At 32.5% G+C, this 14,196-nt stretch overlaps 1 long non-coding RNA gene across 2 annotated transcripts; it reads left to right on the top strand.

The window, feature by feature from the left end:
* The first annotated feature begins 5,100 nt into the window (after positions 1–5,100).
* Positions 5,101–9,586, top strand: LOC129322220 (uncharacterized). Of its 2 annotated transcripts, none has more exons than XR_008596226.1 (5): positions 5,101–6,021; positions 7,186–7,255; positions 7,644–7,838; positions 8,788–8,830; positions 9,190–9,586. It is a non-coding gene; the product is annotated as an uncharacterized LOC129322220 (long non-coding RNA). The 2 variants fall into 2 exon arrangements; XR_008596225.1 differs by having other exon boundaries at positions 5,102–6,056.
* Positions 9,587–14,196: the final 4,610 nt, after the last annotated feature.

Below are 14,196 nucleotides of genomic sequence, written 5' to 3'. Positions count from 1 at the left end.
TATTAGATAAATAAAATAAATTTGATTTTAAAAAATTAATGAGTATATATAATATTGTTATATTTTGTTAATATACATAACTTCCTAACTCTTGAAATTTAAGACATGTTTGGTTGGACAAGAGAGGGAGGAAAATTTTTACTCTCCTCTCCCCCCAAATTGGGGGCCCCCTCCTCTCCCTTTCCACCAAACATAGCTTTAAAGGTGTGTTTGATTTAAGGGGAGGGGAGGCATGTTTGGTTCAAGAAGAGGAGAGGGACAAGTTTAAATATTATTTTGTTTGGTTTTATCTGAAGGGAATGGTTTTTAATGATCCTTTTTTTTATTTAGGAGGAAATGAGAGGAAAGGTAATAACTAATTATTATATCCCTATATATTAATTAATTTTTTCTTGTAGAAAAATAATTTTACACCTCAATTTAAATTGCATGATTTTTAAAAATTTACTCTCATCCTATCATATTGTCAATATGTAAAAAAAAATTAAACCAATAATTGTAATGATAACAATTTTTTATAAAAAAATAAATAACGAAATGTATAATCAAATTTGATGAAATGTAATTTTAAAAAAAATCTAATGAGATCAATCAAAGTTTGAGAGTGAAGTACAATCTGATATGAAAAAAGTTTTTTTAATTATAAGTATACTTAGAATATTAAAAATTAAATAAGGACAAAATAGTTAAAAAAATTAGCTTCCTTTCAAAAAAATCTCAATTTAAAGGGGAGCAATATAAAAAGTTATTTTAACTCCTTTTTCCTTCAAAATTTCTAAACCAAATGAAGGGAGGGAAGCATTTCCCCTCTCCTCCCCTCTAAAAACCCCCCAACATAAGAGAGGGGAGGAGGGGATCCCTCCAATTTGGAAGGAAGTTTTGGAGGGAAGGAAAGAAAAAATTTTAAAAATTTTTTCCTCCCTAAACCTTACCAAATGAGTAGAGGAGCTCCTCCTCTTGCCTTGTCCCATCTAAACAAGACGCTCCCTTCTCTTTATTTAAAATTTTTTCTCTTTTTTTCTTCCCTTCTCTCCAACTAAACAAACCCTAAGAGGAGTTGCATAGATTTCTTAGCTTACTTTCAAAAATGGGATTTGCATGCTTAAAAATTTTAATTTTAAAATATAAATATATACTTTAAAGTTTAAATTTAATTTAAAAATTAAAAATATTTTAATTTTAAAAGTAAAACAAAAACAAGACATTCAAACTTAGGCTTATTTTTCAAAGCTCATTAGAATCAGGCTTTAAAATTCAGTTTTTTTATAGTTGAAAAACAAGTGAATTGAACCTATAGAAGCTCGGCTCATAGATACTTAAGCCCATAAACTTGGTTACTCTAAAATTAATTATTGTTTGAAGTTTGATCCTTATATAGAAGGCTTAGAGCTATGCCGTAAGCTCTTTTTATTATTTTTATTTTTGTTTGAATTTTTAAAAATTAAAATTTTCAATTATAAATTTCACATTTTAAAAAATACAAATTGTAATAATTTAAAAATTAAAAATAAATATTATAAATTTTAATTTTAAAGTATAAACATTTATTTTAAATCTTAAATTTAATTTTGAAATTAAAAATATTTTTTTAGGGATAAAATAAAAATGGGTCCAAACGAGCCATTCGGGTCCATTTGTCAACACCTATTAGGCTAAGTTTTAAAATCCCTACTTTTTTAAAACAAAAGTGTCATTTTAAAGTTTAAAATTTTATAAAAATGAATTTCAATGAGCAGCCTATTTGGTTCTAAATTTTCATAAAAAATAACATTTTTTAGGTCCAAACTTTTATAAAAATAGACTTAATTGACCAACCTAACTCTTATTTTCAATTTTATTCCCAGTGATCCAATAAAGGGATTAGTATTTATTTTCTAATAGGAGACCTTGAATTTCAACAATGAGCATAGAACAATTTCGTTCAAGAGATCAGCAAAATTAACTGTTTTAACATGATGCATCTTATTTCTAAATCATAAAAGCTACTTCATCTTATTTTGTAAGACATTTTTAGATGTTTTGGTGTTTCAAAATGCAAGTTTTGAAAGAAATAAAATTTCATTAATTATTATTATTCCAATACTATCATTCACTCTTAATTAAGTTAATTTATATATTTAATCTTTTAATTTACACAATATTTCATTTTAAATATTTGATTTTATAAAATGTCATTTCAATCCTTTAATCTTAACACTATTAGTTTTATCAACAAAAAATTCATGTATTAAACTCTTAAATATTGACTAGACATTCTTAAATGTTAACACATTAACTTTAATTTTTTAAAAAAAGAATAATGATTGGCACAAAATAATCGTTTAGAATTAAGGGCTCATTTGGTACGCAGCACTAGCTAAGTGGGATTGGGTTTGGAATTGAGTAATACCAAGCTTTTATGTTTGTTAGGTGATAATTACAAATTTATTCTCAAACCCAATCCCATCTAGGTGGGAATACCTAATACCACCTCCCCGGCTTGGTACTGCAATTTCAATCTTGAGATTGAAATTTTCATGATTGAAATGCCCTTATCAAAAACCTACCTAGTCAGCTTACTCCTCCATCATAGCACATGGATCTCCTCCATCACCCTCAACCTTGCACGCTCCATTGAAGATGATTTCAACAACGCAAGGATGGCTATCATTGCTTGATAGGGACAGAACAGGAGCAAGGGAAGATAAAGACGAAGCCATTGTCTACCAACGGCGTCGACACAAGTGCGAACAGGAGCAGAGACGACGGAAGAGCACTGCCGCAATGTAAAGACAGGGAGGGCACAGATCGATAGCAACGCAGAGATAAGAGAGTTCATGACCTGAACGAAACTCCTTACAGTGACAGACGACAGCGACTCCAGCAGCGATGGTAATGGAAGAATGAGCTTAACAGTAACTGGCAAGGACGAATGATTGGCAGCGTGAAACAGAGAAAAGGTAGGAATCTCATTCTGAACCTCTTAGCAGCGGCAGACGTGCTCACCCCACCACGCCAATGACGTTGAGGATGGTGGAAGAGGATGGAGATTGAACGATGGAGGTGAGGGTTTCTATTCTCTCTCACTCTTCTTGCTTTGGATTGTTGGAAACTCAAGCAATAAGAAAATGAAAGACAAGGTGTGTGCGTGCTAACCTCTGACTCTCTGTTTTACTTTTTCCTTTAAGATCTGAGTTTCTCGTTCATGGGTTTTAGATCTAGGTTTCTGATTTATAGTTTGACAAGGATAGAACAGGAGTAAGTAGAGACAAAGACGGAGCCACCCTTCACCAATGATGTCGACACAGGTGCAAATAGGAGCAAAGATGGCAAAGGCTGAGCGACTCCTTGCCATCCATCGGTGCCGATAAAGCTTGCAAGCAAGAGGACGATGATGGAGAAGATGAGGGCAACATTATCTTTTAGCTATTTTTTTGGGTTAAACTTGAGTCTTTTTTTAATTCCATCTTATACCAAACATGATTTTAAAACTTATTTCTAATTCCAGTCCCAATCCCAATCCTAATCCCATAAAATTCAATACCTTATACCAAACAGGGCCTAGGAGTATTAAAATTAAAGGATTGAAAAGATATTTTACGAAATTAAGAGACTAGACTAAAAGCTTGTATAAAATTAAAAGTTCAAAAGTACAATTTAGCCCTCTTAATTATCTTCTCTCTCTAATGTTTTAAAAAAAATTTTGAGGTTATATTAAATGAAGAGTATTTTTAAAAATTCATATTTTTATTGAAAGAAAATAATATTATTAATTGTATTTAACGAGACTTCATTAATATATCCCTCCATTTAAAAATATAAGATATTTTTTAAGAGATTGAATGCTAAAAAATATAAGACATTTTTAGTCTTTTAAGATATAATAATTATTTTTTTAAGTAATCTTATTGAATAAATTGCTTTATATTTATTTTAAGATGAAAAACTCTATTAAATAGAAATAAATATAAAAAAATAATGTCAATTTAAAAATAAGTAATTACTTTATTAAAGTGAGATTTAATTAAAAATATTTTATATTTTTTAATAAAAAGAGTATAAATTTTATCAAAAAAATATCACGTTACTAAATGGGCCAGTAGGAGCATATATGATCGATTTTTTTTCGATGAACATATATGATCGATTTTGTATTAAAAATTTTTTCTTATATACTAAATAAATAAATCTATATAATTTTATTTTTTATTACAAAATCCATATAATTTTATCAAAACCATGAAAAGTATATATTATGTTACGAAAATGCCTTCTTGATGGGAAGAAATACAAATTTTTATTACAGTATTTCATACCGGGGTTATGCCAATTTTCCCTCTTAATTTTTTTGACACTAACATAAAATAAGAGATGTATAATTAAAAGCCCGAATAATAAATATATGAATTTGGCCAAAAATAAATTATGAAAAATTATATTGAAATCTCATACAAGAAAATTAATTACTAAAAGATTCATTGACAATTAAATTAAAAATGTGTTAATTCTTCTAAAAAAATAAAAAATATATGAATATTAATTAAGAAATAGGGGAAAAAGATTCAACTAGCCGTTACCCAATCTTAACTTCTAAGGCAATATTATGAAAACTGGACTGATCATTAAAATAATTGAGATATCAGTTCATGGTTCAATAGATAACCTGCGGTTCAATTGATTATAAATAAATTGATATATTTTAATTTTTAATATTATATATTTAAAGTAAAATTAAATAATCATATATAATAATAAAAATAAATATGTAAATTTCAAACAAAATAATATATAATTTTTTACATCATTTTCATCCAAAATATATATAATTATTATATATATATATTATAATTTATAATTTATAATTTTAAAATATAAACATATATACATAATTCATATATATATTTCTTGCATTTTTATTCACTCCATCATACTTATTGGATATAAATGTGTATAAATTATATTTTAAAAATATAAATTAAAAATAAAAAAATTAAAAAATAACATGCCGGTTCATTAAGTTTTTCGCCGGTTTTACCGGTTTTGAATTTGGATGCTGAGCAGCACATGAGCAGTTTCCAGGAAAAGCAGCTAAAGGTGTAACTGAACTGGTCGGTTTTTGATTTAAACGATCGAAGGCGGTCCGGTAACAGTGCTCTAAGGAGTGATCGGGCATGCCCTCTTCTAGCCGTTACGCTCCTCGCGTCTCAGCCTCAGAGCACCGAGCACAGAGCCGTTACAAAATACGCTCCTCATTTTTTCAGAGCATCGATACCCGCTCTTCTTCTTTTCTTCTTCAATACAGTTCGGTTCACTCACTCTCTTCCAGCAGCTCGATTCTCTCGTGATCTCGCCTTCTTCGAGCTAGAAAAACCAGTTCGATGATGTTCACCAAAGTTCTCTGGACGAAAGAGCCATCAACTGGATCAAAATGGATCAAGCAGGATTTTTTTCGTCATCGCTGACTCTCTCCAGGCCTCTCGTCGTCTTCAATTCTTCTGTGTCTTTCTTCCATTGGAATTCCATCACTTCTATTGATGCTTTCCATTTTTTTCTTTCAAACGTTCCAGATTTCCGTGTTCTTTTTGATTTGGGATTCTGTTTTAAATAGGGAATGGAGCTATTGCTTGCATTTTTTTTTTATACCAGAGAGACCTATGCGTTTTTTAATGAAACCAGAACCACATCTAATAGGTCTTTGCTTAAATGCTTCTAGAATGAAGTTACGTTTATTTCTTTTGTAATTTTCTACCCATATCACTTGACTTACTCTGTCCTTTTAAGCCAAATTGTTCACTTTTCTGCTTTTGCTTAATTTTGAATTCTGTAATTTTATTTTTATTTCTTCATGTGCTTTTCAAGGATATCTGGTTGAATCTTCTGGATATTGATACTATTTCTAATAATGACGCCCTAATTTGATATCCCGTTGAGCCGTCCGTTCCAATCGTTGCCTCGCTTCATTGCTCACTCCTGCCAGCACCAGCCCCAGCAATTGTCTTCGCCTCCACCCCCAGTCGCCGCCGCCACCGGTTCTCACTCCAGGTTCTGCCTCTCTACGTTCTGTCTGCTTGCTCAAGGTGCTTTTTTCCCCCCATTTACTCTTGTCGTTGCTGGTTATATGGTGCTGTTTCTTCTTCTCCGTTTGCCTGCTCTTTCTCTGCTATTTTCTATTTCCCCCTTTCCCTGCGTTCGCTCTCTGTTTCTCGGCGGTTGTTTTGGAAGAAGGATGTCCCATGTTTTCATATCTGTGTTGTGCAATCATAAGGAAAAAAAAGAAAAAAAGAAAGAGAGCCATTTTGTTTGCCTTTCGTTCATTTCTTCACTGCTTTTTACTTCTTGATATATATATATATATATATATATAATGTAAATAGTCTTGAAACTTGAAATATTTTATTGTAACTGAAACTAGTTTATTTAATATCTGAAAGTTTGGGAAATAATATAAAGCACTTTGAAGACATGAGTTCTTTTTCCTTTTCCATCGGCTATAGAGAATATCTGCAACTGATTCATATTTATTGATGTAAATTAAGGCTGCTATAGTAGAAGAATCAGCATAATCTATTGATTCATATTTGTTGTTGCAATTAGCTTTGCAACGTTCATAGGTACAGTTCCTTTTGTTTATATTTGACTTCTCCTTGAGTATATAGTGATTACATATAGATTTAATTTTTCTGACATTAAAGGAAGTTTATTTCTAATGTTATATAATTATAATATAACCAAATCTGTAATAGTTTCTATTTTCCTCTTCCCTGCATTTGCTCTCTGTTACTCAGTTGTTGATTTTGGAAGAAGGTTGGCCCAATTTTATTGTTGAGTATTGCAATCAAAAGATTTGGAATTATTTTGACAAAGATGGTAACACGACAAAGTATATATTCTTCTGGAAGCAACTTTTTGAGTATCTCGACTGTACGTTGTGGGCTTGTGGCGTGACTCCACTTAGATATTTTGATTTTCTCTCCCCTTTCAAGCCTTATCTTCTTCTGCCACCATTCCACTATTGATTTGTTGCACCCTTGAGCATTCTCAATCGAAGAATAATGGTTGTAAATGAAATGTCTACTAACAAAAACATATGCTTAGTTGAATTCATCTTTGTTACTATTGTTAATATTCTATATAATTTTGTGTACCGATTTGCTTTTCTAACATATTTGTCATGTTTACTGACATTAGTAGTTTAATTCATTTCAGATATCAACAATATGAAAGAATTCCGACAAATGTGGTGAGCGGAAACAGCGTGTTAACAAATCTTCAGAAGGTGTAGTATAATATAATTTTAATTCATTTGCAATTAAAGAAATAAAAACACCATTTTCTGTCTCTCCCTTTCCTCTAATATTTAACAAAGGCCTGCATTTTGTTGATGTTACTTTTGAAAAGATTTAAAACTGAATATACCATCTTTTTGTTGAAAATCTCTTGAAAGAGACCCCCTTGCAAAATCTTAATCATCCATATTACTTGAACCTTCTTTTTTGCTCTTTTTTCTTCTGGCTGAGAGAACCTGATATCAGTGATATCATTATCATCTATGCATTTGCTTAATTAATAGCAGATAGTATTTAAATAATGATTCCTTGATATTAATGCTAATAATTACCAAAGTTTTCCCCAAGCAATAAAAGTTTATTGTGTTTTGTGTGTAGAGCAAATTAGGGATATTTATGAGGAAGAATACTTTGTCAATATCTTGAAAAATGATGTTCGAGTGGTCAATAAGATTCCTGAGTAGCTGATAGAAAGATTTGGCAGCAACCTCTCAAGCATTCACAAATTCAGGATAAAAGCATGGTCTTCTATAGGGTACTACAAAGACGCAGTACTCCCAAGGTTGAAGAAAGGTGAGTTTATGATCACTGTGTAAGAATTTCTAATTGTAATGCTCCCTCCATTAAAAAATGTAAGCCATTTTTTGAGGAGTTGGATGTTAAAAAATGTAAGGTATTTTTAATTTTTCGAGGTGTAATTATTACCCTTTTTTTTTTAAGTGCCCTTATTGATGAATAACTTTATATTTATTGTAAAGTGTTTAATAGGGATAAATATGAAAAGATAAGGTTAGTTTAAAATAGATAACTACTTTTTGGGGTTGAGATTCGGTTAAAAATGTTTTACATTTTTGAATGGAGGGAGTATATAATAGCATGATGTGTAACTGTCAAACGATCTAAGTGGCCATGTTTTTAGAGGTAGGAGAATAAATTCATATCTCATCTCATTTTTGTTGACACTTGAAAAGAAGTCATTGTGCTGGCCCCAACCATGAAAAATATGAAAACATGTTAAGCTTTGGAAAAAATTAGTAACATTTCTTTGCCAACTGGTTAAGCTTTGGAAAAGTAGGTAATTTTACACCAGAAAGTAGAAGAATTATTAAAAGATATCTTTGCATCGTCGCATGTTATATTTGATGTTTAAAGGTTTTGTAAAAGACCATTTTAACAAAAAAAAACCTGTTTGGTTTAAAGTAAATGAACTTTTTTTCTAACCACCATACAGATGCATCAAGTTATTGGCAAAAGCACATCATGTAAGCATGTGTCACGCGTGTGTTTGTAAATTTGGTCACTTGGTCCATGTAAATATATTGGAAGAATGAAGGGAACCCTTCTCTTCTTCATCTTGGAAGATTTTTAGTCTTGTTAGGAGTTTCAAAGCTTTCTGGAAGTCACTTTTCTTATTTCATTACTTTCATGTCCCTCCTGTTGTTGTCATGACAGCAAATTTTAATAAATTTTCCTTTCAATTGTGCTGTTCAAAATTATGGTTGATGTGTTCTTCCATCTCCAGGTTGGATTGATGCTTAGGGACATGGGTTTCTCTAAGAACACAGGTATGGTATCTGTCTTTCCCTAATACAGGCATGTATATAATATTTGTGATAATAGCTGACCACACAGCCAATTAGAGAATATATATTGCCTGTTCTGTACACGTAAATCGTTGTCAATATTGTGAATGATATAGATATTCTGCTTGCTGGAGGAGATTTATTTCATGTTTCCTTAGAAAATGCTAATATATGGTAGGTAGTAATCGTAAATGCACTATTAATTGGGTTTCCCCCTAAACAGATCCAAGATTCTCCATCACTTCAATATGTGATTTTCCATTTATTCTGATTCCCATCACCTAGAAATTCTTGCTATTCTACGTAGACCATAACATTTGGCGACTCATCAAAATGTGCAGGAAACAGTTGAAGATCAGTGAATTATTTCAAAAAGATCAGGATTTTTTGCATCAAATGTTAAGAGACACAAAACTGCACAATGAGCTAGTGAGGGCTGACCAAGCCTGTGAAATAGGCCACGATCATTGAGAAGCCAAATTAGAGGCATCCTGCATTCCAATGCCCACTGTATTCTGCTGGCAATATTGGTTAGAGGATCCGGAAAGATATAAATGTGCTGAGAAAAATATGGCTGCACTACTGGAAATATTTCCCAATTTGCAGACAAAGGAAACCTTGGCTTCTGAAGAAGAGCATGCCCCTTTTAAGGCACACATTTATACTTTGCCCCAGCTGTCCACATTTATAATTGATTAATGGCTGTGTTTTTGACTTGAGTTACTTCTACAATTATTCTTCCAGAACGGCTGCGATAGACTACACTATTTGCCTTCACAACTCAAGGTGGTAACTTTCTTCATTTTCTTGTGGGCCACAGAAAATACTTATATGGTGCACATGCTCGACAATTAAGTGGAAGTTAGCATTGTCTTTTAATAATCCCAACATTGGGCATTACGGTATGTATCATGTTACTTTACTGTTTATCCTTTTTTTTTTCTTTTTAATAGTTTTATATAGCATGAATAGTTGGTATTTGAGACTACAAATTCAGCTATTTATTTTTTAATATAATCAACAAGATTAATAAAAAATGATTACGTGAAGCATTAGAATGTCGAGAGGCAGAACCACGTCAGCCCAAGGTGGCCGTCTCCCCACTTCAGCCCCTCATTTCAAGCATGTTGCCCGCCTCCCCCACTTCAGCCCCACATACACCCCTCATTTTATTTTTTAACAATTATCTTCGTGGTAAAAGAGAATAATTATTTATATTATACATATTATACTTTTTAGTTAAAATATTATAATTTTATAATATTATAAAATGTTATAGATTAGTTTTTCTTAACTTTTTATGATTTTAATTTATAGGATTAGTTTAAACATGTCAAATATTTAATCTTTTTCAAATTTACACATTACTATATCTATCCAAATATTCAAAATGTGATAATATATGAAACGTATCAAAAATATAAACCTTCAGTAATTCTTTATCAAAATTAATAATGTATCAGATTTTTTTCCTTAAAAATTACATGACATATAGTTTCGGTTTGTATCATTTTTAATTTCTTACAAATAATGCATAATCATACAAATTTTATTATTTAACAATTATAAATTTATAAAATATTTTAAGAATATTAATTGATATAAATTCTCAATATAATTTATAAATATATTTTTAAAAAAATTAGCCATCCCAACCTTGAGAAAACTATATGTTTATTGAACATATAACGTTGTATTGAACCTATATGTAAATATTTTTGAACCTAAGACAGAGAAAACGGTGTGCGGAAGTTTGAGGCTAACAGTCTAACCTATTTAGGATTTCTTTGGCTTTGTCTTAGATTATCCGAATTGTCTTCCAATCATGATGGTATTTTCCTGTGATTTCATGGTTTCCTATGGCTCGGGTTATATTGGCTGGCTTAGAATTTTGTTTGGCTAGGTAGTAGATTTCGCATTTCCTGGCGAATTCTTTCAAGGCTTTTTCTCTTTCGAGAGGGATTTTATTCATAAGAAAAGGATGTTGCTTTCAACCTAAAGGTTTAGTAGTTGAGTTTTTGGTTGATGCTTTTCTTCTTTGGCTTAGGCTTGTTTTTTATGGGTTTTACGTTTTCTAAAAGGGTAAAAGTTCTTGGATATGTTGGCAGTCTAGGCTCTTGGCTACTACTGGTGGTTGGTGTGTCCCACTTGACTAGAATGCTTTGATCGTTTGGATCTTGGCTTTTGGGTCGTTTTTGGTTTTCTATGTAGGCTTGGACTGGATCCTTCCAATTGCAATTCAAATGATAGTTTAAAGAGAGCTGGTAAATGTTGTCTAGGTTATTGTCTTCACAGATTTGGGCTAGGTGTATACTTCTAAATAATACAAAAGTATTATTTTATAAGCTAGGCTCATCTAATGAGTTTCAGGGTGAATTTGAATTTGTCTATGTTTTTTGCTATTTTTGAGATCCTTTCCTTTTTGGAAGAAGAAGACTCAAGGGTTTGTCCTCGGGTAGATATGCTAGAGTTTGGTAGTTCAATCTTAAGAGGTTCTCTAAATGAGAGGGTTCTTCTATCATCTTGGATGATTCGACTATATATCGGTTGTCGCATAAGGGTTTTCCTTTTGGGTTCATTCAGGTGAATCAAGGGTTTGAAGAGTTTGTCTATACAGATCTTGTTGTCATTTTTGAAAGTTATGCTATGGTGACTATTGGTAAGGGCGTAGTTGATTTTGTAGGTGACTGAAAATGGATGATTACCAGGGTTCATCAGGTTGGTTCTACAGAGTTTGTACTAGAGGGTTATGCTTTGGGAATGGTCTCAGTCTTGGAGACAGATTCCATTCTGAATGTTAAGATCAAACTTGATCTTTCCTTCAGAAAGGTTTCCAGATCCTTTGGCTATGATGCTTTCGAAAAGGTTTCGGATCCTATCATCTCTGAGTTCGAGTTCTATAGGGGTGTCTATTCCTTCGGTGAAGTGCTTTTAAGAATGATTTGCATGGTTGAGGCATGAATCCAGGCTATCTTTGAGGCTTTGGTTTTTTTCTATTTTCTGGAGTCTTTCTGAGATGATTTGGACATTAATAATGGGTATGTTACCTTTGGTTTGTTTAATAGGAATGGGTTCTTCACCATACATAATACCATAAAAGATGATATTATTATGGTTAAGGATACCATAGAGCTTCTTCATGGCTGGGATGCTGAAATTATAGGTTTCAGACAGACTAAAGTTGGAGTTCCGGATCTTGGATCGGTCTACAAGGATATCAGTAAAGAATGATGATGCAGATTCATGGTATACAACAGGTATAATATCTTCAGATGATTCAGGATATAAATCAGAGGATTTAGAATGCATTGTAGGAAAGAAGGTCACCACCCGAATCATAGGATTAAAAGAAGTCCTTTGAATGATCTATAAGGATATGAAGGATGCCTTAGGATTCGTTCTATTCAACATCAACATAGAAGCCACTCCAGAAGGAATCTGTAGTGATAACCCTTTAGATTCAACTAATGGAATGGAAGTCACCATTAGGTTAAAAGACCTAAAAAAGGAAGTCAATGTCCTAAATAGAATCCCCTATTCTGTTAGAGATGTGGAAGAATTCACCAAAGAATGCCAAGACTTGCTTGAAAAAGGAATTATTAGGCCAAGTCACAGTCCACATTCTGCACCCGCATTTTATGTTAAAAATCACAATGAAGTCAAAAGAGGAAAATGTAGAATGGTCATAAACTATAAAGAGATGAACCTTGCTATGATTGGAGACTCTTATAAACTCCTGAGAAAGGACTACATACTTGAGAAAATCAAGGGATGTAGATGGTTCTTAACTCTAGACGCCAAATCTAGATACTGGCAGTTTAGACTCTTAAAAGAAACTTAGCCACTAACCACATTCTCCTGTCCACCTCAGAAGCATTATGAATGGAATGTTCTTCCATTTAGACTCAAATAGGCACCCTCAATCTTTCAGAGATTCATGGATAATAATCTTATGGGTTTAGAATCTTTTTGCCTTGCATACATTGACGATATTCTTGTTTTTTACTAAAGACTCACAGGAAGACCATTATGATAAACTCTTATCTGTACTAACACGATGCAGGAAAAAAGGACTCATCATTTCAAAACCCAAATGCAAAATCTGTCAAGAAGAAGTTGAATATCTTGGACTTAAAATATCTAAAGATGGTCAACTTGATCTTGCTAGTCACATATCTGAAAAACTTCAAAGTTTTCCCTCTGAAATCTCAGACAGGAAACAACTTTAAAGGTTTTTAGGTTGTTTGAATTATATAGCAGACTGGGGATTTATAAAAAATCTAGCCAAAGAAAGATGAAATCTTCAAAAGAAACTTTCTGATAAAATCCCTTGGAAATGGACACAGGAAGATACTGAACTGGTTCAGAAAATTCAAGAATCAGTACAGAATCTACCTAATCTGCACAACCCAACAGAGAATGACTACATACTAGTCGAAACCGATGCTTCGAAAGAAGTATGGGCAAGCTGTATGTTGGCATTACCTGATGGAAAACACACACTTGGGCTAGACAAGTATGGAAATCCAATTTCTGAAAAATGCACAGAAGTCAAGCATAATCCATTGGATAATGCTAGCACAGAAGCCTGCACTGAAGTCTTGAACAGTTGCCGGATGTTATCATCATCCAACAGAGAGATTTCTTGAGAGTATAAACATAGTATTTGACTATGTTGATATACCTCAGGAACATTCTCGAAAACTGAACAAAACTACACGATTCAGGAACTCGAAACATTAGCCTGTCTATGTGTACTCGAAAAATGGAAGTTGGATCTTTTTCAAACAAGATTCAAACTCCGAACTGATTCTAAATATGTTACAGGATTCTGGAGATACAAATCACAGGAAGACTATGGCAAAGGAAGACTCATTCGGTGGCAACTCAAACTCCATCAATTCCAGCCATATATATCCTACATCAAATCCGAAAACAATTGTTTTGCTGATACATTAACTTGAGAATGGAAGCCGTAATCAAACAAATGCAGAGCACTCTAAAGCAGAAATAGAATCAAAAGAAGTAGATTCTGGAGACATTGCGAAAAATCAAAGCCGAAGAAAAGGAGCTCTTCACCACTACGAGAATTCTCGCTGAAAACTGCCATGTCAGCATCCTAGAAGAATTCAAGGAAGAATGTGCAGAGCCAAAAGAAACCCCTTTAGAACCCAAGAAGCTTACTTGGGCCAAAGAAGTCGAAAAAGAAGAAGAAGCCCAAGCTCAGAAGCAAAAAGAAGCCTAAGAAGAAGTCTCTAGGAAAAAGAAGTACTATGTCATCTTCACTGGATCCTTCAAAGGAGTCTATTCAGACTGGTCCATTGCAGCCCAACACATCAATGGAAAAA

Source organism: Prosopis cineraria, unplaced genomic scaffold (assembly GCF_029017545.1).
Source record: "Prosopis cineraria cultivar Desert tree isolate PC_DT_omini unplaced genomic scaffold, ASM2901754v1 PC10, whole genome shotgun sequence".
NCBI lineage: Eukaryota > Viridiplantae > Streptophyta > Magnoliopsida > Fabales > Fabaceae > Prosopis > Prosopis cineraria.
Note: the sequence above shows the minus strand (reverse complement) of the source record. Positions and strands in the feature narration are given on the sequence as shown.